The sequence below is a fragment of the Pelodiscus sinensis genome, chromosome 8 (assembly GCF_049634645.1).
Source record: "Pelodiscus sinensis isolate JC-2024 chromosome 8, ASM4963464v1, whole genome shotgun sequence".
Lineage (NCBI taxonomy): Eukaryota > Metazoa > Chordata > Testudines > Trionychidae > Pelodiscus > Pelodiscus sinensis.
Window position 1 is genome coordinate 46,433,327 of NC_134718.1, and position 21,378 is coordinate 46,454,704.

Below are 21,378 nucleotides of genomic sequence, written 5' to 3' on the forward strand. Positions count from 1 at the left end.
GAAAGATGTTGAGGATGAGATATAAATCTAGGCATCAGCTTCATATAATAATCCACAAATATGGAGGCAAAGGATAGAAATCTTAAAAACCACATCAATTAGGAAAAGTTTGAGGCCAACACAGAGGCCCCTAGGCAAGTTGGCAACTCAGAAACAAAACTGAAAAAGTAATTTGGATCCATGATGCAATTATAAGTAAAGATATTTAAATAGAAGTTACACAGCAAAGCATTTTCTGCCTCATATCACTCAAGGCTGCATCTACACTACTATGGTAAATTGACCTTAGCTACACACCTTAGTCAATGCACTTCAGGTGAGTTTCTACTGGGTCTAAACTGCAGTGGGGGTCAAACTCTCTCATCAGCTTACCTTACTCTCTTTGTCCAGGGCAGAGTAGAAGGGTAACTGTAGCATGATCTTTGGTCAATTTGGTGGGTCTTAATTAGACCAACTAAATCAACTGCCAGTGGATCGATCTCAAGAGCATTGATCTGGGCTGTAGTGAACACATAGGTTTTATTATTTTCCGTGTAGATCTCAAGCTTGAAAAGTCTTGCAACAACACTAAATAGTAAAATTTCTTTGAATTAAAAGTTGACTCTAGCAAAGCACTCCTTTATACTGCACAATGCAGAATCTAACAGTGTACAAATAGGCTGAACTTGGCATCATCTTATATTCTTGTCAAAAAGGGGTTGTTCAAAAGGTCACTGAATATATGGGACTTGTGTAGTACCACCCTGTCTAAATTTTTACTTTTGTGTATCTATTATTTTATAACTGAAAGGAGGTGATGATTCCTTAGACTGTAAATTCTTTAGACCAGAAAATATCTTAACATTCTGTGCATGTGTACACTGGCCAGCACAATGGAGCCAAAACTATTAAAGTGAAAGACTATAATATTAATGCAGGCTTCTATGATTTGTCTTGAGATGCAGTACAGGCAGTCCCCGGGTTACATGGATCCGACTTACATCGGATCCCTACTTACAAACGAGGTGAGGCAACCCCGCACTAGCTGCTTCCCCCCAGCAGACCAGGGAGACGTGAAGCTAGCGCCCTCCTCCCCAGCAGATGAGGGAGACACAGAGCGGCTTTTCTCAGCAGACACCTCAGCTTGAGAATAAAGGACTGAGGGAAGTGAGGTGTGGGAGAATGAAACTGAGCTCTGGAGAAATGTTTGGCTAGAGTTTCCCCTACAATATGTACCAGTTCCGACTTACATACAAATTCAACTTAAGAACAAACCTACAGTCCCTATCTTGTACGTAACCTGGGGACTGCCTGTACTACAAAGTTATAACAAGAAACGATGACTAGAAGCTGAAGCTAGACAATTGTGTGATGCTGTTGCAAAAGAAGCAAATATGATTTTAGGTTGTATCAACAGGTGTGTTGTAAGCAAAACTCGTGAAGTCATTCTGCCGCTCTACTCTGCACTAGTTAGACCTCAGCTGGAGTACTGTGTCCAGTTCTGGGCGCCACATTTCAAGAAAGATGTGGAGAAATTGGAAAGGGTACAGAGAAGAGCGACAAGAATGATTAAAGGCTTAGAGAACATGACCTATGAAGCCAGGCTTCATGAACTGGGCTTGTTTAGTTTGGAAAAAAGAAGATTAAGGGGGGACATGATAGCGGTTTTCAAATATCTAAAAGGGTATCACAAGGAGGAAGGAGAAAATTTGTTCCTCTTGGTTTCTGAGGACAGGACAAGGAGTAATGGGCTTAAAGTGCAGCAGGGGAGGTTTAGATTGGACATTAGGAAAAAATTCCTAACTGTCAGGGTGGTCAAATATTGGAATAAATTGCCAAGGGAGGTGGTGGAATCTCCCTCTCTGGAGATATTTAAGAACAGGTTAGATAGACATCTGTCAGGGATGGTGTAGACGGAGCGTGGTCCTGCCTTGAGGGCGGGGGGCTGGACTCGATGACCTCTTGAGGTCCCTTCCAGTCCTATTATTCTATGATTCTATGAATTCAGATTAGGGATGTTAAAAAGCAGGTAATTGGGTAAGTGTGTAACTGCTGAAAATAGTTACACAATTACACAAACTATAGCACTGAGCAGCAGCCAGCTCTCTAGGAGGCGGGGTGTGATGGGAACCAGTTTAAAAGCCAGCTCTGAGTGTGTACTGGTACCTGCCTGCTCCCTGCTCCCAGGAAGCCAGCTACACCCCTGCACTGCTGCATCTGATTCAGCTGGTGTGTGCCGGGAACAGGCTCTGTGGGCTTATTAGTTAACTGTGTAAATGGTTATCCTATTACATCCCTAATTCAGATTAGAAATAAGATACATTTTTAACAATGAGGTAACTAATCATTGTAACAATTGACTAAAGGTTTTAGTGGTGTCTTCATCACTGTTAATTTTTAAATCAAGACTGGCTCTTCTTTGTAAGTGCCCTAATTCAAACAGAAATTAATTTGGGGTAATTCTATGGCCCGTATTATACAGGAGGTCAGACTAGACAATAACATCATGCTTTTTTGGCTTCAGAATGTATGACTATGACAAGAACATGCAGACTTTTTATGCACAACTTAACTTACCTATAAATATATCTGAAAGCCAATCTGACACAAGCTGAACCTAACATCATCATAAAGTAATCAAGCGTTTGTTCTACAGAACACGTTGTTCTATGGAGAGTGTCCTGACTATCATGATTAGTTGTTTTCTGGGTTGGGAAAACAAATGCAACATCTCTGTGGGAATCATCATCAAGAAATGCTATCATTTACTGAATGGTGTCATTCACCTTTGTCTTGCTACAATAGTTCTGTGATATGTTTTAGTGCCACCGCCCAAAATGGCCAAAGTATGTTCTCCAAATAGGTCAACACTATTGCTATGCCTTCAAGCTACCCTACTGAATGAATGTTGACACAGAAGAATTTTGAATGATGCATTATCCAGTGCATCAGTCAAATGTAAAGACAGCACACTGTGAATCACCAGCTAGTCTCATTTTTGTTTAGAACTTTTACCACACTTCATATTAAAAAGACCCATTTTTCATTTAGAATAAAATCATTATGAAATATCAGCCCTTATGGTTTAAGCTTCACTGCTGTCAGGCAGCTAATCAAATATTCATTACAAAATTAAAGGACTATTAACAAGGGTAACCATCTAGTGGCATTCATTAACAGTGTTAAATAAGAAATCCAATTTATATTTTTCGGGATAGAAATACATGTTGTGATTTTTTAAATGGAAATAAAATATACCGTAAAAAAAAAAAAAAAAACCAACAACCAAACAAATGGATAGACCTATTAACAAACCAACCACCTGGCAATCAGCCAAAAAATACCATCTCACAGCTATGATAGAGAAGCTGAATGTACAATCAGGACTGTGAAGCAATCAACCAGGTGGATATTAATAAATTTTTGGGAGTGTGGGTTTAAATTATTCTTTTAAAAATATTTTTAAATTCATTCTGAAATCGTGACAGGAATATATTGTCATACCTAAAATGTCTTTATGCTAGCAAGAAACATTAGACTGATTGCAATGCCAGTGAACATCACCACACTGTTCACTCTCTTTGTATGTTATAGCTCTTTTCCCATATGACTTGTCATTTAGACTGCAAAATTTAAAATCTATTATGATATGATGAAAGCTACAGAACTTTTTGGCATCATAAAATACAGGTCGAACCTCTAAAATCAAGGATTCTCTGGTCCAGCAGCCAGAGAGCCCTGATGGTCAGGAGTCAGGTGACAGGAGGGTCTGTGGCCAGGAGCCCTAATAGTGACAGGAGTCCAGCTGGGGCAGGCAGTCCTGCCATGGATGGCTGCTCTATGGACAGTGGCAACAGGGATAGCACCACTGGGGACAGCAGCTGCAGCGTGGCCGGCAGCCTGGCTGGGGATGGTAGCCATAGCAGCCTCGCTGGGGCAGGCAGTCCAAATGGGATGGGCAGCAGCAGCCGGTCTGGGGAGTCAGGGGCTGGGTGGGGAGAAAACTGGCTGGGAGCAGAGATGAGCAGTGGGGGTATGTCTGGAGCTCATTGAGGTTTGGGGGTTTCCTGCACTAAATGCAGGAACGCAGCCGTCTACAGACGGGTGGCTGACAGCCTGGCCACCAAAGGCCACAAGCGCAACCAGGAGCAGGTGCGCATGAAGATAAAAGAGCTGAGGCAGGCCTATGCCAGGGCCTCAAGGGGCAGCTCCCAATCAGGGGCAGACCCAGACTCTTTCCCCTACTTTCATAGAATCATAGAATAATAGGACTGGAAGGGACCTCAAGAGGTCATCGAGTCCAGCCCCCCGCCCTCAAGGCAGGACCACGCTCCGTCTACACCATCCCTGACAGATGTCTATCTAACCTGTTCTTAAATATCTCCAGAGAGGGAGATTCCACCACCTCCCTTGGCAATTTATTCCAATATTTGACCACCCTGACAGTTAGGAATTTTTTCCTAATGTCCAATCTAAACCTCCCCTGCTGCACTTTAAGCCCATTACTCCTTGTCCTGTCCTCAGAAACCAAGAGGAACACATTTTCTCCTTCCTCCCTGTGACACCCTTTTAGATATTTGAAAACCGCTATCATGTCCCCCCTTAATCTTCTTTTTTCCAAACTAAACAAGCCCAGTTCATGAAGCCTGGCTTCATAGGTCATGTTCTCTAAATCTTTAATCATTCTTGTCGCTCTTCTCTGTACCCTTTCCAATTTCTCCACATCTTTCTTGAAATGTGGTGCCCAGAACTGGACACAGTACTCCAGCTGAGGCCTAACTAGTGCAGAGTAGAGCGGCAGAATGACTTCACGAGTTTTGCTTACAACACACCTGTTGATACAACCTAGAATCATATTTGCTTTTTTTGCAACAGCATCACACTGTCGACTCATATTCAACTTGTGGTCCACTATGACCCCTAGATACCTTTCTTTGAGGCCCTGGACCGCATCTTGGGGGACCAGAGGGTCCCTGCCCCTCAGGTGGTCATCAACCCTGGGGCAGAGGGCCCTGAGCAGGGCATGGAGGAGGAGGAGGAGGAGGACGACGAGCAGGAGTCACAGGAGCCTGGAGGAAGCGTGGCACTCACCCTGAACCCCCGAGGCATACCAACGGCAATATCATCGCTGTCTTCCAAGGCCGGGGAGGCAACAACATATGAGTGCCATCACTGTCCCCTTAGGCGGGGCTAAGGGGGGGGAGAGGGAGCTCAGGGATCGCGTGTATGGGCCTTGCTGACCATGGAGCATGCAGCAACCTGTGCTTGTGTCGTGCCAGCCAGGGCATGTGGCCCCAGCTGACTGCCACACAGGCCCTGGCCTGTTACCCACACACATGTATGTATGAAGGCACATGACATGCTCCGTACCCCGGAGAAGGACACTGCACACTGCCCTCCCTCCATAAGCCCCCTCTACGCAGAGGCAGGGCACATCCTTCCCGCCCTCCCCCAACACCCACACTACATATAGCACAGGGGCATGGGTACAGTCCCAGGCCAGCTCACACTCCTGGAGATAGCAGGACATGATGGTGCGGAGACCTGCTGTCCTCACCTTGCAGAGGGGGGCTGGGCTTCATCCACTATGTCCCCAGGAATAACTGACCACCTCTCTGGTTTCTCCACAGCTGCATCAGCTGCGAGTGCAGGATGCACCACCCCACCCAGGACATCCTCCTGCACTCAAGCCAGCAGGCTCACTCGGAACCAGGAGAGATACCAGCGGCAGCACCTGGGGTTTCTTCAAAGGCAGGTCCACAGCCAGGAGCACTGGGTGCAGGAAGACCTCCAGGTATGGCGGGAGAGCTTGCAGGAGCTGCATGACCAGTTCCATGCCATCCACGACGACCTGCAGAACATGGTGCAGAGATTGCTGCCTGCTGCCACTCCATCTATTGCTCCTCCTCCCACTCCTGCTCCCCCTCCCATGTGCATGTCCCATCACCGCAGAGCAGGGGCAAGTCACTCACAGAGCTCGAGGAAGGTGTTCTTCTTCATCCTGAAGTTCTGGGTCCACTGTTGGTCTCCCCAGCACTCCAGGATGATGTGGTCCCACCAGTCGCTTCTGGTGTCCAGATGCCAGATGCGGCGGGGCATGCTGGCGTCCAGCCGCTGCTCCCCCACAGCTCCCAGGGGGGTCTGGAAGAGGACCTGAGGGTCAGGCTTGCCGCAGAAGCTGCCAGGCAGTCTCCAGCACTTGCTGCCAGGCTTGCAGCAAGACATCCAAAATGAGCACCAGAGTGCCCAGAGGCAGCTCTGGCTACATGGTGCTGAGTGCTGTGGTGTCCCGAGTCAGGGCAACTAAATCACTCAGAGAAAAAAAATGCCAAGCAAGCAGGAAAACCTGAGAACCGGCTGTCTGGGGGTGGGGGGGCAGGGAGTCCCTTTAAGCACAAGCCTCAGATAGCCTCAGGCAGCATCCACACAAAGCAACTACTGACCTGATGCCCTGCTGGAACTGGTTTCAGCTGCCCTTAAATGCGATTCAGCGTCCAATCAGTGTAAACGCACTATTCCGAAATAGCAAAATGCTATTTTGAAATGCATTTTGTGTGTAGACGCGTTATTTCAAAATAACTTATTTCAAATTAACTATTTCGAAATAAGATATTTCAAAATAACGCTGTAGTATAGATATACCCTGGGAGCCAGAATTGACCTCTCCTGATCCAACAAATTCCCTTATTTGGAATTGAGGGTGCCGGACCAGAGAGGTTCAACCTGTAGAAGAACAATGATTTTGAACATCTGATGTTGACAGTATTGGGACTTACATCAGTTGCAGTCTAATTAGCCATACCCATGAGCCCTGGTCTACACTAGGACTTTATTTTGAAATAATGCTCCCTCGCCTCCCCCAAGGTCAAATTTATAAGAGGAGCATCCAGACTATGAGCCCTGTTATTTTGGGCTGTGGAATTTGAAATCTGTACTCCTGTTTTTCATCAGGAGGAATGCTAATTCTGAAATAATTATTTTGAAATAACAGTAGTGTGGATGCTCCAATGCCACTTTTTAAAATAGTTACTCTCCAGAGTAATTCTAATTACTCTCCAGTGCTTCCTGGGCCTCTAAGTCAGAGGTAGAGCATCCGTATTAGTCCAAGCCTGCCTCAGACTAATTTTGAGGCTTTCCCGTAGTGTGGACACACTACTTTGAATTTGTTAAATCGGGTGTTGTGTTGAATTTAGTCATTTTGAAATACTTCCCTAATGTACACATGGCCTGAAAATCACTCACCGTGCCTATGGTCTCCCCTCCATGATAAACTGTAGAGATCTGTCAGAGACCTGTGTAGCATGCACAGGGTTTTCGCTGCTTTCTCTGCCATGCAGCAGATTCTCAGCTTTTAAGCTTCTTTTGGAATTTTTGGAAGCATGTCAATTGCCTTAGGATTTGGTCCACTATATAATACCGGAGGCCTGTCGTTTCTTGTCACTGACTTTGGATGACTGCCTTTACCAGAAAATACTTTGAGAAGCAATGTTCTGGCATTGATCAAATAGATATGTGACTATCATGACTGGAAGTTGTTTAAGGGTTGGTGTTTGACAAAGAAGGATGTTTATAGGGCTGTGTGCCAAACCCAGAACCTCCTGAGAAAGGAGAGTCCCAGGCTCCATCTCCTGCTCTTTCCTGAGAAGCAGCTCAAAAGGGCTTCTGGGAAGGAAACTCATGGAGAGTTCCCCTCACCAGCTCTGCAGCTGTAGCAGCAGGGAGATGGCAGCTCAGCATTCAAGACTGGGAACTCTGCCACTGAGTTCCCAGAACTGATGTCTTCCATGCTGTCATTATTCATTTTGTTTCGGTGGAATGAGGAAAGTGGGTGTTTCATCCTGCTGCTGTCATAGTAGTTCCCTCCCCACCCTGCAACCCTGAGACTAGAGACAGTAAGAAGTAGGCCTGGTCAAAAAATTCTTATCCAAATGTTTTGTCAGTGGAACATTGGGTTTCCAACATAACTAATTTTTCTCACCATGTGTTTGGTCTCTAATGAAATGTTTGACATTTTGACAAAAAAAAAATCACCACCTGAAAAAAATTTGGGTGAAATCTAAACATTTCAGTTCAGCAGCATGTCATAGGAGTTGTTGTTCAGATGCCTCAAACTCCAATTTTCCTCTCGAGGGCAGGTTCCACAGCTGAACTGAACCTTCCAGGATGCACAGTGGAAATGGCAACAGTTCAGCCAGAAGGGAGACTGCTGCATCATGGGAGATGCAGTGTAGCATGGCTCATAGAGCAGAATACGGGAGCACAGAGGTAACCCTAGCTACAACTCCTGTAAGGCACTACAACAGCATTTCCAAATCCTGAAAAATAAAATATTTTCTCTGGGAGAAAATAATCTGACCAGCTCTAATCTTAAAGGCACCTTCCAATCTCTCCTCTGCCCTTGAAGAGGGGGATAAGGATTTGCCGTTGTCCTCACACACTCCTTGACTATTGGGCATAGCTACAGGGAAAGTGGCTTAGCTCAAATTCCCCCCCTGAACAACTCTGCCATGTTGCCTCTTTGGGGGAGGAAGGTGTTTTCCTCAAAATATTACCAGAAGAGAGAAAGTAGGCTACCCCCTGATGCTTCTTGTAAGCAACTCAACTTGCTATCACTATATCATAAAGCAATGAGGAATGAAATGTTTTGTCCTCTTCCTTCTCCTCTGTGACTTTTTCTACCAACAGGGTCTTCATGAAGAAACCTTCCTGAAAAAAAGAAGAGGCAAGTAATCTGGATTCGTTTTCTTGATAGGAAGGAACATATCTCAGTTTATTTCTGATCCAGGCACAGGACAGAATGGTGTGACCAGAAGGGGAAAGAATGTCATGCTTCATGTTTGGGAATTTCTACTTACTTTAATTCTCACTGGAAACAAAACCATGTGTGAAGGGAACTTTTTAGAGAACTGGGAATAATATGGTTTCTTCTAATTCAGAGTGTCCTTGTGTGGGTTAAATCTAACTATGTCTTATTAAAAATGACATGGTAGCTTGTGATTCCAGATGGCAGATCTCTGAAAACAGTAATGTTGCAGTTTTCTCTGTGAAGGAATTTTGAATCAACTGCTTTTTTCTTTGGTTCACTGTTTATTATACCAAAATTGCTTTTTCAGGCTGCATTCATTTCTTAGCAGTCTACACATGCTATTATTCACCTCTATCTCTATAGGGCTTTACTCACTTTACTTTAAACTGAGCCTTCAATTACACCAACCTGTATCCCCACAGAAAACGTATGTCTTTGCTTGCTTTGTGCATTGTCTTTTCTCCCCTATTTCAAAGGCAACAACTGCTCATGCAGTGTTTATAGTGTTTCTAACTCTTGCAGTTTTATTGTTAGTTTCACAATAAACAGTGAAGCAAAATGTCCAATGTACATAGCAGACGGACACTTTCGGCACATGATAGCATAGATTATATTTCTGGATGCGCAGGAATATATGTTCTTGATCTTATAACTCACTTGGTTAGGTCCAATAATGGTATCAGCAGAATGAATATGTGGACAAAGCTGGCAACAGGGTTTGTTGCAAGGGAAGGTACCAGGGTTGGTATTAGTGTGGTATGTCCTGTGGTGGTTGGTAAGAATCATCTTGAGGTTAGGTGGACAAACATCTCAGACACTTCGCCAAAGGATTAATGCCCACAAAACAGATATCAGACAAGATCACAAAGAAAAAACAGTTTCTTGCCATTTTAACCAGAAAGGACACTCTCTCAATGACTTAACCACCTGCATTCTGCTACAAAGACCTTTTACATCTGCTCTTGAAAGGGAATCCTCTGAACTGTCATTCATGTTAAAATTCGACACTTTCCAAAAAGGACTGAACAAACATTTGAACTATCATACCCATTACCAAGATAGTTTCCCTAATTATCACCTCTAATACCATTAACTCACAAACATCCCACTCTCCCCACCTCTAATATCATCAATTCACAGACACTTACCTTCCTTCCTCCCCCCCCTCCCCCCGCATCCACCTCCTGTTCTGCAATGTGATTTGTCCTTTTCATATTTGTTCATTTTTTTAATTGTATCCTTTGGTATATATGGTTGTGACTACTTTCTTCCACTATTTGATCTGAGGAAGTGGGTCTGGCCCAAGAAAGCTCATCATCTAATATACCATCTTGTTAGTCTTTAAAGTGCTACATTGTCCTGCATTTTGCTTCAGCTACCCCAGACTAACACGGCTACATTTCTATCACTACAATAAACAGTGTAACTGTGGTTTCCTTAAGCCTTCGCTTCTGAAGTCATGTGACTATTTAGAGATCTCAAACTTTCATTTAAAAAATAAGTATTTGGTGCACCTCAAAAGCTTGAAAACTAGAAGGTATTAAAATATATTTTTTTAATCTAATGAATTTTTATTTAGACCAGTCTCATGGTTCTGGGGAACAGTCTCATGATTTTTGAACATTTGGGTTGGTAATACTGCACCCAAGTGTTGTCATTCATCCTGTTTAACCCAATATATCCAGACACAACATATCTCTTAGACTGTCACCTGGGACAGATGCTGTTCCTCACACCGTGGCTACATCTAGACTGCAAACCTCTTTCAAAAGAGGCATTTTTAAAAGATACTTCCAAAAAAGCCTCTTTCGAAAAAGAGCGTCTAGACTACAACACGTGGATCGGAAAATCGATCCGCTTTTTTTGAAAAAGAGCGTCCTGACTGCTGGACGCTCTTTCGAAAGAAAAAGCCACCCGGAACCGCTTCTGCCAAGGTATGGGGGCAGCATTTCCTTCCGGGTGCTGCTGCCTGCCCTTTGCAGAGACGCGTGGTTAAAGGGACGCCCCTGAACACCCATTGCTCTGCTCCTGCAGCTGCCTTTGCTGTCCCTCTAGGAGATAAGCAAGGTAGTGCAGTGCTTGTTTGGAGTGCCCAGCTTCCTGGGATACCCCAGCAGGTTTTTTGTTTGGAGGTTTTTCTGTTTTAGTCCCTTTTTTTGGCATGGAGCCAGAGCTGCCCCTGGGCAGGTGATGGCCCCATGCCATCATACTGCAAGTGTTGCTGCATCTGCATGACACAGTCATGAGGCTGCTTCCCCATTTGGACCCAGACCAGAGGTGTGAAGGGATTGTCCGTCAAGCAGCCCCACTGCCCTTGCCTCCAAACTTCTTTGTGGACAGGTGTTTTTGGAGGCTTGACTCTGACTGGTGGGACAGGCTCGTTATGGAGCTCTGGGATGACCAAGAGTGGCTCCGCAACTTCCGGATGCAGAAGACCACTTTCCAGGAGCTGTGTACCTGGCTCGCCCCGGCAGGACACCCACCTGTGGCCCGCTATCCCCCTGGAAAAGAGGGTCGCTATTGCCCTCTGGAAGCTGGCCACCCCTGACAGCTACCGCTCCATGGGACACCAATTTGGAGTGGGCAGGTCTACTGTTGGATCCATCCTGATGGAGGTAAGTCATTGTCTGGGGACAGTCACAGTTTTGGGAGGAGGAGGGAGACTGTCAGGAAAGGGCAAAGTGGAGTGGGAGTGGGAGTGAGCTCCTCCACTCACCCTGAGCTGCTGGGAGGGGGTAGAGTTCTGAGGAAGGGATTCCCGGGGTATTTGAGAGGGAAGGTGGATGGTGGGTTCTCCTCCTAAGAGATAAGGCACCCCTTCTAAAATTTTGTTGTCTGTCTCTTTCTGCAGGTGGTGAGGGCCATCAATTCTGAGCTGCTGAACAGGCTCGTCCGTCTAGCAGATCTGAACAGCGTTGTGGCCGGCTTTGCTGCTCTTGGGTTCCCGAATTGTGGAGGAGCGCTCGATGGGACACACATTCCAATCCATGCACCGCCCCATTGTGCAGCCCAATTCATTAACAGAAAGGGCTACTTTTCAATGGTCCTCCAGGCCCTGGTCGACCATCGTGGCCAGTTTACTGACATTTGTGTTGGGTGATCAGGGCGGGCACATGATGCCCGCATCTTCAGGAACTCGTACCTCTACCAGAGGCTTCAGGCAGGAACACTTTTCCCTCATCACGACTTTGGGGTTGGGGATGTGCACATAGTGGCTGATGCCGCCTACCCCCTGATTCCGTGGCTGATGAAGCCCTACATCGGCCACCTGAATGCAAGCAAGGAGCAGTTTAATGCTCATCTTAACCGGGCTCGCAACCAGGTGGAATGTGCGTTCGGACATTTAAAAGGGAGATTCTGGTGCTTGCTCACACTGCTAGACACGGGGGAGTGCAACATCCCTGAGGGGGAGTGTTGCGTTCTCCATAACCTGGTGGAGAGAAAAGGGGAGGCCTTCCTACCAGGATGGGGTACAGGTGCTGATTGTTAGGAGAGGCACTTTGCCCAGCCCCGGACAGCTGCCATCCGCCAGGCTCACCGGTCTGCTGTTCGCATCCGGGAGGCCCTACGGGAGTGATTCTCTATTGGAGGCCACTGACTCTCCTGAGGGGCTTCTGGTCTGGGGGCTTGGCCCTGGCCCAATACAAGCTTCCCTCCTCAACCCATATCCTGACCCTGTTTGTAGAAATAATAAACACCAGGGTTTGTCTCAAAAGAATAAGTTCTGTTTTATTGTTATAAATATCAGTAACTGAAAGAATGTATAACTGTTACAAACATAAAAAAGCTTTTGTTGATTTTTGATGGAGAAAATATACTTTCATGACAAACTATGTACAATAAACATTTTCTTTAACATAGTGCTTGTTATTTAACTGGGATGATGGGAGTGCTTGAAACCTGGAGGGGGGAAGGGGATCAGGTTGCACGGTGCTTGCCTGCTCGCAGTCTCCTACTTGTGCCTTGTGTTCGGGGTCCACCATGGCCACGGGATCAGGTGGGACGACTGTCCGTTGGCTGGACAACAGAGGGTAGGTGCACTTGGGACTGGGAGGCCTGGGGGAGAGGAGGGCCAGAGGGAGAGAGGGGCTGGGGGAAAGGAGGGCCAGGGGGAGAGAGGGAGTGGGTGGGCTGGGGGAGAGGGAGATACAAGGGGGGAAAGGGATGGTGCTGTGGAAGGGGGGTTTGGTGGCGTGGGGTCATGGGGTGCTGGAGGAGCAGGACCAGGCACAGGAGCAGGCAAGCCACAGATCTCCCTGAGAGTGGCACACAGGGACGTGCCCTGCTGGACAAGCTCCTCCATCAGCCGATCATGCCTCTGCCCTCTCTTGCAGGATGGTGTTGAGCTCCTGCACGGCCGCCACATGCTGCCTCAGGATGACTGCACAGACATGCCTGTGTCTGCGGCTCCCATGTCCCTGAGATGGAGGTGGGGCTAGGGTGCTGCGGCCCTCTTGCATGGCTGGTCCGGCTGTGGAGGAAAAGAGGAAGACATAATCAGTCATAAAAAACTGGACTATGTAGCACTTAAAAGACTAACAAGATGGTTTATTAGGTGATGAGCTTTCGTGGGCCAGACCCACTTCCTCAGATCAGACTAACACGGCTACATTTCTATCACAATCAGTCATGTGTGCAAGAGCTGTCCAAAAGGGCATGCCCTCTCCTTCAGACAGGGGACTCAGACATTCTGAAGGTAATACCATGTGTGACCTGGGCATCAGCCTGAGCATCACAGGGGTCCCGAAGTGCCAATGGAACCTCACACTGACAACCCACCTGGGTGTGTTCCAGACTTGGTTTATGCCACCACGTGGCGCACCCCCATGTGTCACACTGTACCGCTGAACATGTTGGCACATGCACAGCCAGCTGCAGGATGTCCATGGTGAGCATAACAGCTTTCCCTTGTGCATCACCCACTGTGCACCCACCTCCCCTCCCCCGTGTGTTATATGACCTCTCTGAACTCACCTGCTGCTTCGTCTCCGCCATCAGATGACACCTGGGAGGCCTCTGGGGTCTGGGTGACTGGCTCCAGAGTGAGGGTCACCATCTCCTCGCTGTCCTTTTCCGGCACCATCTTCCAGTCTCCAGACTCCCTGGACTGTTCTGGGTCCTGCTCTGGCGCGTTCACCACAGGGTCCCCCAAGCCAGACTGGACAAGACGCAATGGTGTGCGTGCTTCGCCACCACCCAGGATCTGGTCCAGCTCTGAATAATAGGGGCAGGAGCGGGGGCTGCCCCAGAACAGGAGCTCTCCTCCCTGGCCTTCACATAGCCTTGGCACAGCTCCTTAACTGTAGAGCGCACCTGGTCCTGGGTGCGGGGGTGCTACTGTCTCTGGGCCAGGGCCTCTGCCATGCAGCCAAAAATGTCCACATTTCGCCGCCTGGTGTTCAGGGCTTGTAAGGCCTCCTCCTCTGACCAGAGCTTGAGAAGTGTCTTGAGCTCTGGCCCAGACCATGCCGGTGCCCGGCATTTGGAGCCCCTGGTTGGGTCCCCAGAAGGCTCTCTGGAAGGGCCAGGAGGGTCTTGGGGCTGGGACATGGCTGCACTTGAACAGCCATGTGCTCTGGCTGCTTTGCTGCCACAAGTGGCTGTGAGGGTGACTGTCCCTTTAAAAATGGCTGCAGGCAGGAACCAGAGACATGCAAGGCTTGCCCCAGATTGTCCACCAGGGCTTCTTCCTGGAGGCCATTATTTTCGAAAAAAAGGCCTCCCCGCATCCACACACACTTATTTTCGATGGATCTCCATCAAAAAAGGCGTTCTTCCTCGTGAAATGAGGAGTACCGCCATCGAAAGAAAAGCCGCGTTCTTTCAATTTAATTTTGAAAGAACGTGGCTGTAGTCTAGACGCAGGTGAAGTTTTTTCGAAAAAAGGCTACTTTTTTCAAAAAAAAAACCTGCAATCTAGACACAGCCCATTTGTACAGTGTGTTGCACAAGGTGACTGACTGGTGTCTTTCAGTACTGTCCCAATACAAACCAATATCAGATTAGCTAAAATTACCAGTCTCCTCAGACAAATATGTCTAGATCGGTAATCATAAACCTCCAACATTCAGTAAGGTTTTACCTTTTGGCTTTTTAAAATATCTGGTAGCTCCATCTCTGCTCACAGATCCTTCTCTCCAGCCCATTTCCTGAAGACAGCAATCTCTTGAAATGGAAGTGGCAGAGATACATATTCTTTTTACAAGCTCTGATTCATTTTAGGTCTGAATCTATTGGCCACTGCCTCCATGCTTCCTCAAATTAAATCTCCAGAAAGCTACCATGTCCTGTAGTGCTGTGTAATTACAATTGTTCAATATTTATATTCCTAGAGTGTCCAGAAGCCCCAGTCTGGATTGGGATCCAATTGTGCTATTCAAATATATACAATGTATCTTCCCTGAAGATCTTCAACCTAAGGAAACATCTTGGTATCTGAAGGGTGTGGGAAAGGTCTACAGCCAAATCTTTGCATCCATGTAGTTAAATAGTAACCATTTTTTACATCCTTACAAACAGATACAAATGCTGTTATATGAACTATGCTCATCTGCCCCATAAGTTATGTATACTGGCCTTATAGATTTTAACTAACTAGGAAAATTGGTTACCAGGGTTTCCAAAGGCAAGCAGGGTGGAAATGATATTTTCAGGCCCACTGAAACCAAATTAATGCATAATGCTCAACAGCTCAGGACTACATTACAACCTACTGAAATAGGAATTCCCAGTGTATTGATTCACTGTTGCAGGCAGCCATACAACAATGTCAAAGCAAATGGTTGTGAAGCCAATGATTTTCCAGCAACTGCAGCAAATGGAAATGCATAAAAGAACCACCAGGGAGTAGCTATTACATGAAGAAATCATTTCTATGCCTGAAAGGAAAGGTTGTAATAGCATCCTATAATGTCTCTCCTAAAGCATAATTCAATAATTAATATTTGCTTTTCGTCATTTGTATGGTATAATAATGGCAACTTAAAATGGCGATCCTGGAGCAGGTCTGGGTTCTCCCAGGTGGAAAGCATACATTTTGTTTAAAGTATTATATAATAAATGCCTAGCTAGAGGATTCCTTTACTTTTCAGGTTACCTAATTCCTGGAAACCATTTCCATGTGAGGATCCTAAGTGAGCTGAAAAAAGTTGAAATGTGTTTACTGAGTCTGACTTGTGTCTTGTTTGAACTGGGAAAAAAGCAAATGGGAGGGGAGATAAAAAAGCCCTTTCGAGCAGTGCCTGTCAGTCTCTTGGAACTGCTACAGCCAGTTGCTTTCTTTCTTTGGGGCCCTGGCTGCTGCAGACATATCAGGCACAAATTCTTGCATCAGCTCTTTGTAATTTATTTTTAAAACTACAAAATGACCATGACCCTCGGCACTGAACCAGAAACCCTCTGATTATGTGTCTTTGTAAAGCTACAGCAAGTTTTATATATGTGGTAGCTACTATTGTACAATATGTGCTGTCTCTGCCAGTGTTTCACAAAGTGTCCTTAGCGCACAGGATGTGAGACTGATAAATAATCATTCATAACATTTTTCCTTTCTCTTTTTAGACTTATTGTTATTCTTATCCTCCCAGACTTCCTAACCCATTACATTACAAATCCTAGATAAACACCCAGTCATATTGATATGATTATAGACAATTCTTGTAGGCTTCTTAGTTGCACAATGAAGCACATAAAATACTATACCTATTGCTAACAGAAGATAAAAAAAAATACCAGACCTCTACAATAAAATACCAGGGCACAATACTCTAGAAGCCTTGTTCTGGATTTCCTCATAACAGACAAAGCAATTCCACCAATCAGTTTTAGATTGTAATCCTTGTAGCAGTCATTTGATTGAACTATAGTACAAGTTGAACCTCTCCAGTCCAGCACCCTCGGGACCTGACCAGTTCTGAACCAGAGTCATGTCTGGACTACAGGAAGTCAATATTGTTTAGCAGAGTTACTAACGCTTCTACTGCTTAGTAGGCTGTTAGAGGACATTTAGGGCTCATCTAGACTACGGGGAACAGTCAAAAGAAGATATGCAAATTCCACAGGAATTTGCATATCTTCTTCCGATCGCACTTTTGAAAGCGGAGCTTTCGAAAGTGAAAGTAATTAAGACGTGGCTTTTTCAGCGAACCGCCCTCTTTGTCGAAAAGCTGTTCCTCTTTTGTCAAAAAGCAGAGCTTTCAAAAGTGTGATCAAAAGAAGATATGCAAATTCCCGTGGAATTTGCATTTCTTCTTTTGACCATTCCCTGTAGTCTAGATGAGCCCCTAGGGTTAAATTAGAGCTAAATAAGAGCACAGAACACTGAGAGCTAGGATTGGTAGAAACTTGGCTACATCCATGAAAAGTGGACATCCGCCTAACTAAAATCATTCCAGATGATGGATGTTTCCAAACCAGAGAGTTCTGTACTAAAGAGATTCAATTAAGGATGTTAAGAAGTGGGTAACTGGCTAATCAGGTAGTGGATACAATTTTTATTGACTACACAATTAGTTGATAAGGGAAGGCATTCAAGCTTTCATGGAGGCCAGGAGACTCACCCCTGCTGCACCTCTGCACCCAGCTCCCTGCTGAGACCCCCCCCATGGACAGGGGCTGTTACCAGAGCAGCCTCTGCCCATGAGCTTGGGCCTACCACAGGCAGAGGTTGCTTTGCAGCAGCTTCCCCTGATAGAGGCAGCAGTGGGGGGAAGGTGGCCGGCGGCACCACAGAGATGGTACTGGGGGGAACCGGCTTTTAAGGCAGCTGCCCCCAGCACTGGCTCCTGCCACACACACCCCCCTCCCGATCGTTGCCTCTGATACCAAGGCGGCAAGGGGTGGAAGAAAGGTGAGTAGTCGACTCGACTACCTGATAAGCCTAGACTTATCAGGTAGTCATCTAGTCGACTACTGGCTTACATCCCTAGGTTCAACCTGTATTCCCAAACTATATTTTCTTCAGTGGTGCCAATAACAGTGACAAGACTGCATTTCTTCTATGTTTCAAATTAGACAATTTTCTTCCATAAATAATCTTTTATTTGCTCGGTTCTCCATCAAACAAAAGAAAACTTTATGCAGCCAGAAGGGCAGGACTGGATTTCCAATTAGGCACAATAGGCTCATGCCTAGGGGTGACTTGCCTCTCTAAAAACTGGTTGCAACGTAAAGGTCAACTATGGGCAGGTGGAAGGTATAAATCTAGCCCTGTAGGAGAGTAGATATAATATGCAGAAAAGTATAATGGTCTCCGTTTACAACCATGGGCCATTAGCAGATGGACTGTATCAGATCTCAATAGATGTTCTTTCTACTAGCTAGTAGAGATCTTCTTTTAGCAGAAATCACTCTCTCTTAGACACTGGTTCTTCTGGAGTCATCCTGAGTCCTCAGATGCCAGCAGAATGTGACTAGTGGAAACTTTGCTTTTTATATGGAATTATATTGGCACTTAGAACATATATAGTGCTTTTCATCTCAATTAACTGGTTAATAATTGCAAAATACTTTATCAAAATCCACTTTCCATTCATAAATGAAAACTCAGGCCCAATATATAGCACAATAGTTTTTTTTTTCTTAAAGCTACAGGTCCTGTAGTTATGTAAGTGTATGAGAATCTCAGTTTGTATATTTTAACAAAAAAAAGTTTCTATCCCTCACGCTAGTGGAGATAAGCTTTAAAATGTGGCCCAAGTAAACCTTAACTAGAAGGAATATAAGATCTGCAAATGTATTTATTTAAATCTCATTATTTTAAGCAAGTCTCATGATTTTGGGGGGCTGACTCATGATTTTTGTATCCTTGAGGTTGACAATGATGGTTAAGGAACTTGAACGAGTTCAGTGTTATAGTAGAACCTCAGAATTCTTAGCTTTCAGTCCTAAATCCAGAGCACTAAATCACCCACCTTTTTCTTAGTTACAGAGGGCCATGAATCTTTTCTCAGTGTTGATGACACTCTGTGGTTCAACCAGAAGAAACAGCCAAGAAGAGGAGCAGCTCACACTGTTTCCCAGCTCAAAGGAGTTCCTGAATCCCTTAGTTGATACTTAAAGCCCAGCAGATTTACAGGTATCTTCTTTATGTCCACAGGTATCCACTAGGGATCTAAAATCCCATGTAATCAGTTAACCAATTAAATGTGAAGTTTAGCAGCTGGAGTAGCACCTCCCTCCCTCACAGGCCTTCTGTGGACAGAGGCTGCTCTGGACACCCGGAGCATCCCCTGTCCATGGCCACTCCCACGCGGCTGGAGCAGCCCCCTGCCCACATAGGGCAAGGAGAGGCTCCAGTTCCCACTGGCTAACTGGGACCGGTAAGCATCACCCGTTAAGAACAATGCTAACCTTTCACATTCCTTGTATTCACATCCACAAATGTGGATGCAGATATCCACTGCTCATTTTTGCAATGTGCATACAAAATTTCTATCTAGAATCCTGCAAATCTGCAGATGCCTGCTTTATATCCATGCCTATCCACATCCATGGATGGGAATATGGATGTGGATATTCGCAGAGCATTTTTGCGGATGTTGATACACATTTTGTGTCTGTGCAGGGCTCTAATGCTACTGCTGCCAATCCAATGGAACAGAAAGGTAGTTGCTAGCTTAGAACTTTCAGGATTCACTAAGAAATGTCTGAGTCCCTTAGCAGCTATTTGCACTTTTCCATCAGATATTGCTCCACACTTAAGAACTGCAGTATTGCCTAGAAAGCTTTCATTATGTCTATGAAACCACAAAACTAAAAGGTCATTAAACTTGGCATTAAACTTCAAAAATAAGATGAGAAAGAACATTCAGAGTTTATATTCCCTCTTAAACCAAACAAAAAACTTCAGTAATTTAGGATTAGGGTTTCTTATATGCAAGTTGCACTAGCAAAATCCCTAAAAATCCAGGAACCACCCATTAGACCAACACTCACTCATATACTAACCTCAGCTTTCATTCCTTTCCATCTAAACATCATAATACCAAAATAGACTTTCAAAATCTCAAACCACCACCCAAAGCACACCATGCATTTCCTCATACCCATATTCAAATGAAAAAGCCTAGCTCCAGCCTTAGTTAGGTGATATTTTATGGATAGATACATCTGGCTTAAGTATATAGTTACTTCTCCATCGGGAAGTTGAACATCAAAATTAGGTTTGGCATACAAAAATTTAAAGGATGTGCAGTTTAGAGTGATTTGTTTGGCTATAATGAGGGGGAGGGACGCAGTTTAAAAACTGAATGATTTTAAAATTCTCCAGCAAAGATTAACAAGTATTTATCTAGAGAACACACTAGAAAATTCAGTTGCATCAGAAATTGTAGCAAATGTGAAGACTAAATTCAGTGTGTGAAAGAGCGATTTTGGTCCTGCTTCAAGTAAAAAGCCCCCTTCTCACCCTAATTATAGAATTATTACTAAGGCTTGCAAAGTTCTGCCTAGTGTGCCTAGATAATGTAGCGCATTAGGAGGATATATGCAATAGACCATTAGATACTGAAAATTAGCAATTAGCACTGGAACCATTACTCAAAATTCAAAATAAGAGAAATAAGTTTCAAGAATATAATTTGTCAAATATTATATAACCCTTCTGCCAGGACAAGTTAATTGCAGCAAGGGCCGGGTTCAATATCTAGGGGTCTCCTCCCAACAACATAATACAATGCCAGCTCGAGCCCCCACCCAGTGACCTGGGAAATCTTACACAAACCCCTGGGTGCCTCAAAGAGGCAATTCTTCCCCTCTTGCAAGCACAGAGCCTTAGTATAGCAGCAAATCTTTAATAACACAAGGTAACCGACATCAGCATTGAAGTGGAAAAACACCACAACTCAGATTCATAAACCAGACATGAGCAAAGACCCACCCCCCAACCACAAATCACTCCAGGTCCCCAAAAGTCCAACACCCCAAAAATCTCTGCCCCGGGTCAGTGCCGCCCCAGAGTTCAAAAGTTCACCTGGCAGGGTTTTACCATCCTAACCTGGGTGCAATGGAGGGGGCAGAGGTTGAAACACCTTACGCGGTCCACTGGCAGCTCCGCCTCTCCGTAGGTTTCTGCTGCCGCCATTGATGCAAATCACTCTGCAACACTCCACCTGCTGTCCTGTGAGCTGCTCCAGCTGTTCCATGGAGCAGTGTCTGCTCCGCCAACCCGCCTCAGTCCATGCTCCCCGGTCACCAGCTGGTAGGTCCCGCAGCTGCTCCACCGGCTGTCCGTCGGTCGTCCCTGCCAGCCACTCACCTGCATCCACCAGTTGCCCCTGCAAACTGCTCCGCTAGTCGTCCCATGATTTGCTCTGCTAGTAGCTCAGCAATAGTGATTTCAGCTCTTCAGCAGTATGGCACCAGGCACCCCTCAGCACACAGTGATTTCAGCTCTTCAATAAGTTCAGCTCAAAGCAGAAGAGTCTGAGTGCAAGTGCACCATTGGCCCACAGAGAAGCCAGCAAGTGAGGAGTAGGTGCAATTAGCATGTTTTGGGCTCTCAGATGGGGGCCCCCCACCATCAGGTACAAAAACCTATCCCCAGCCTCTCCCAGTCTGATTGGGTTTGGAACCCATGACCCTTGTCTAGCAAG

The 21,378-nt window shown here is 45.6% G+C and overlaps 1 long non-coding RNA gene across 2 annotated transcripts in view; it reads right to left on the reverse strand.

The window, feature by feature from the left end:
• Nucleotides 1-21,378, reverse strand: part of LOC112543642 (uncharacterized) — a 91,244-nt gene that overhangs the window by 17,302 nt on the left and 52,564 nt on the right. Inside the window, exons 1-2 of one of the 2 annotated variants that reach the window (XR_012905649.1) lie at nucleotides 5,952-6,302; nucleotides 5,714-5,830 (exon numbers count right to left, since the gene is read on the reverse strand). The exons of the other annotated variant lie outside the window; for it this stretch is intronic. This is a non-coding gene — a long non-coding RNA (uncharacterized LOC112543642). Of the gene's footprint in view, nucleotides 1-5,713; nucleotides 5,831-5,951; nucleotides 6,303-21,378 lie in introns of those variants that run through there. 2 annotated transcript variants of the gene reach the window in all.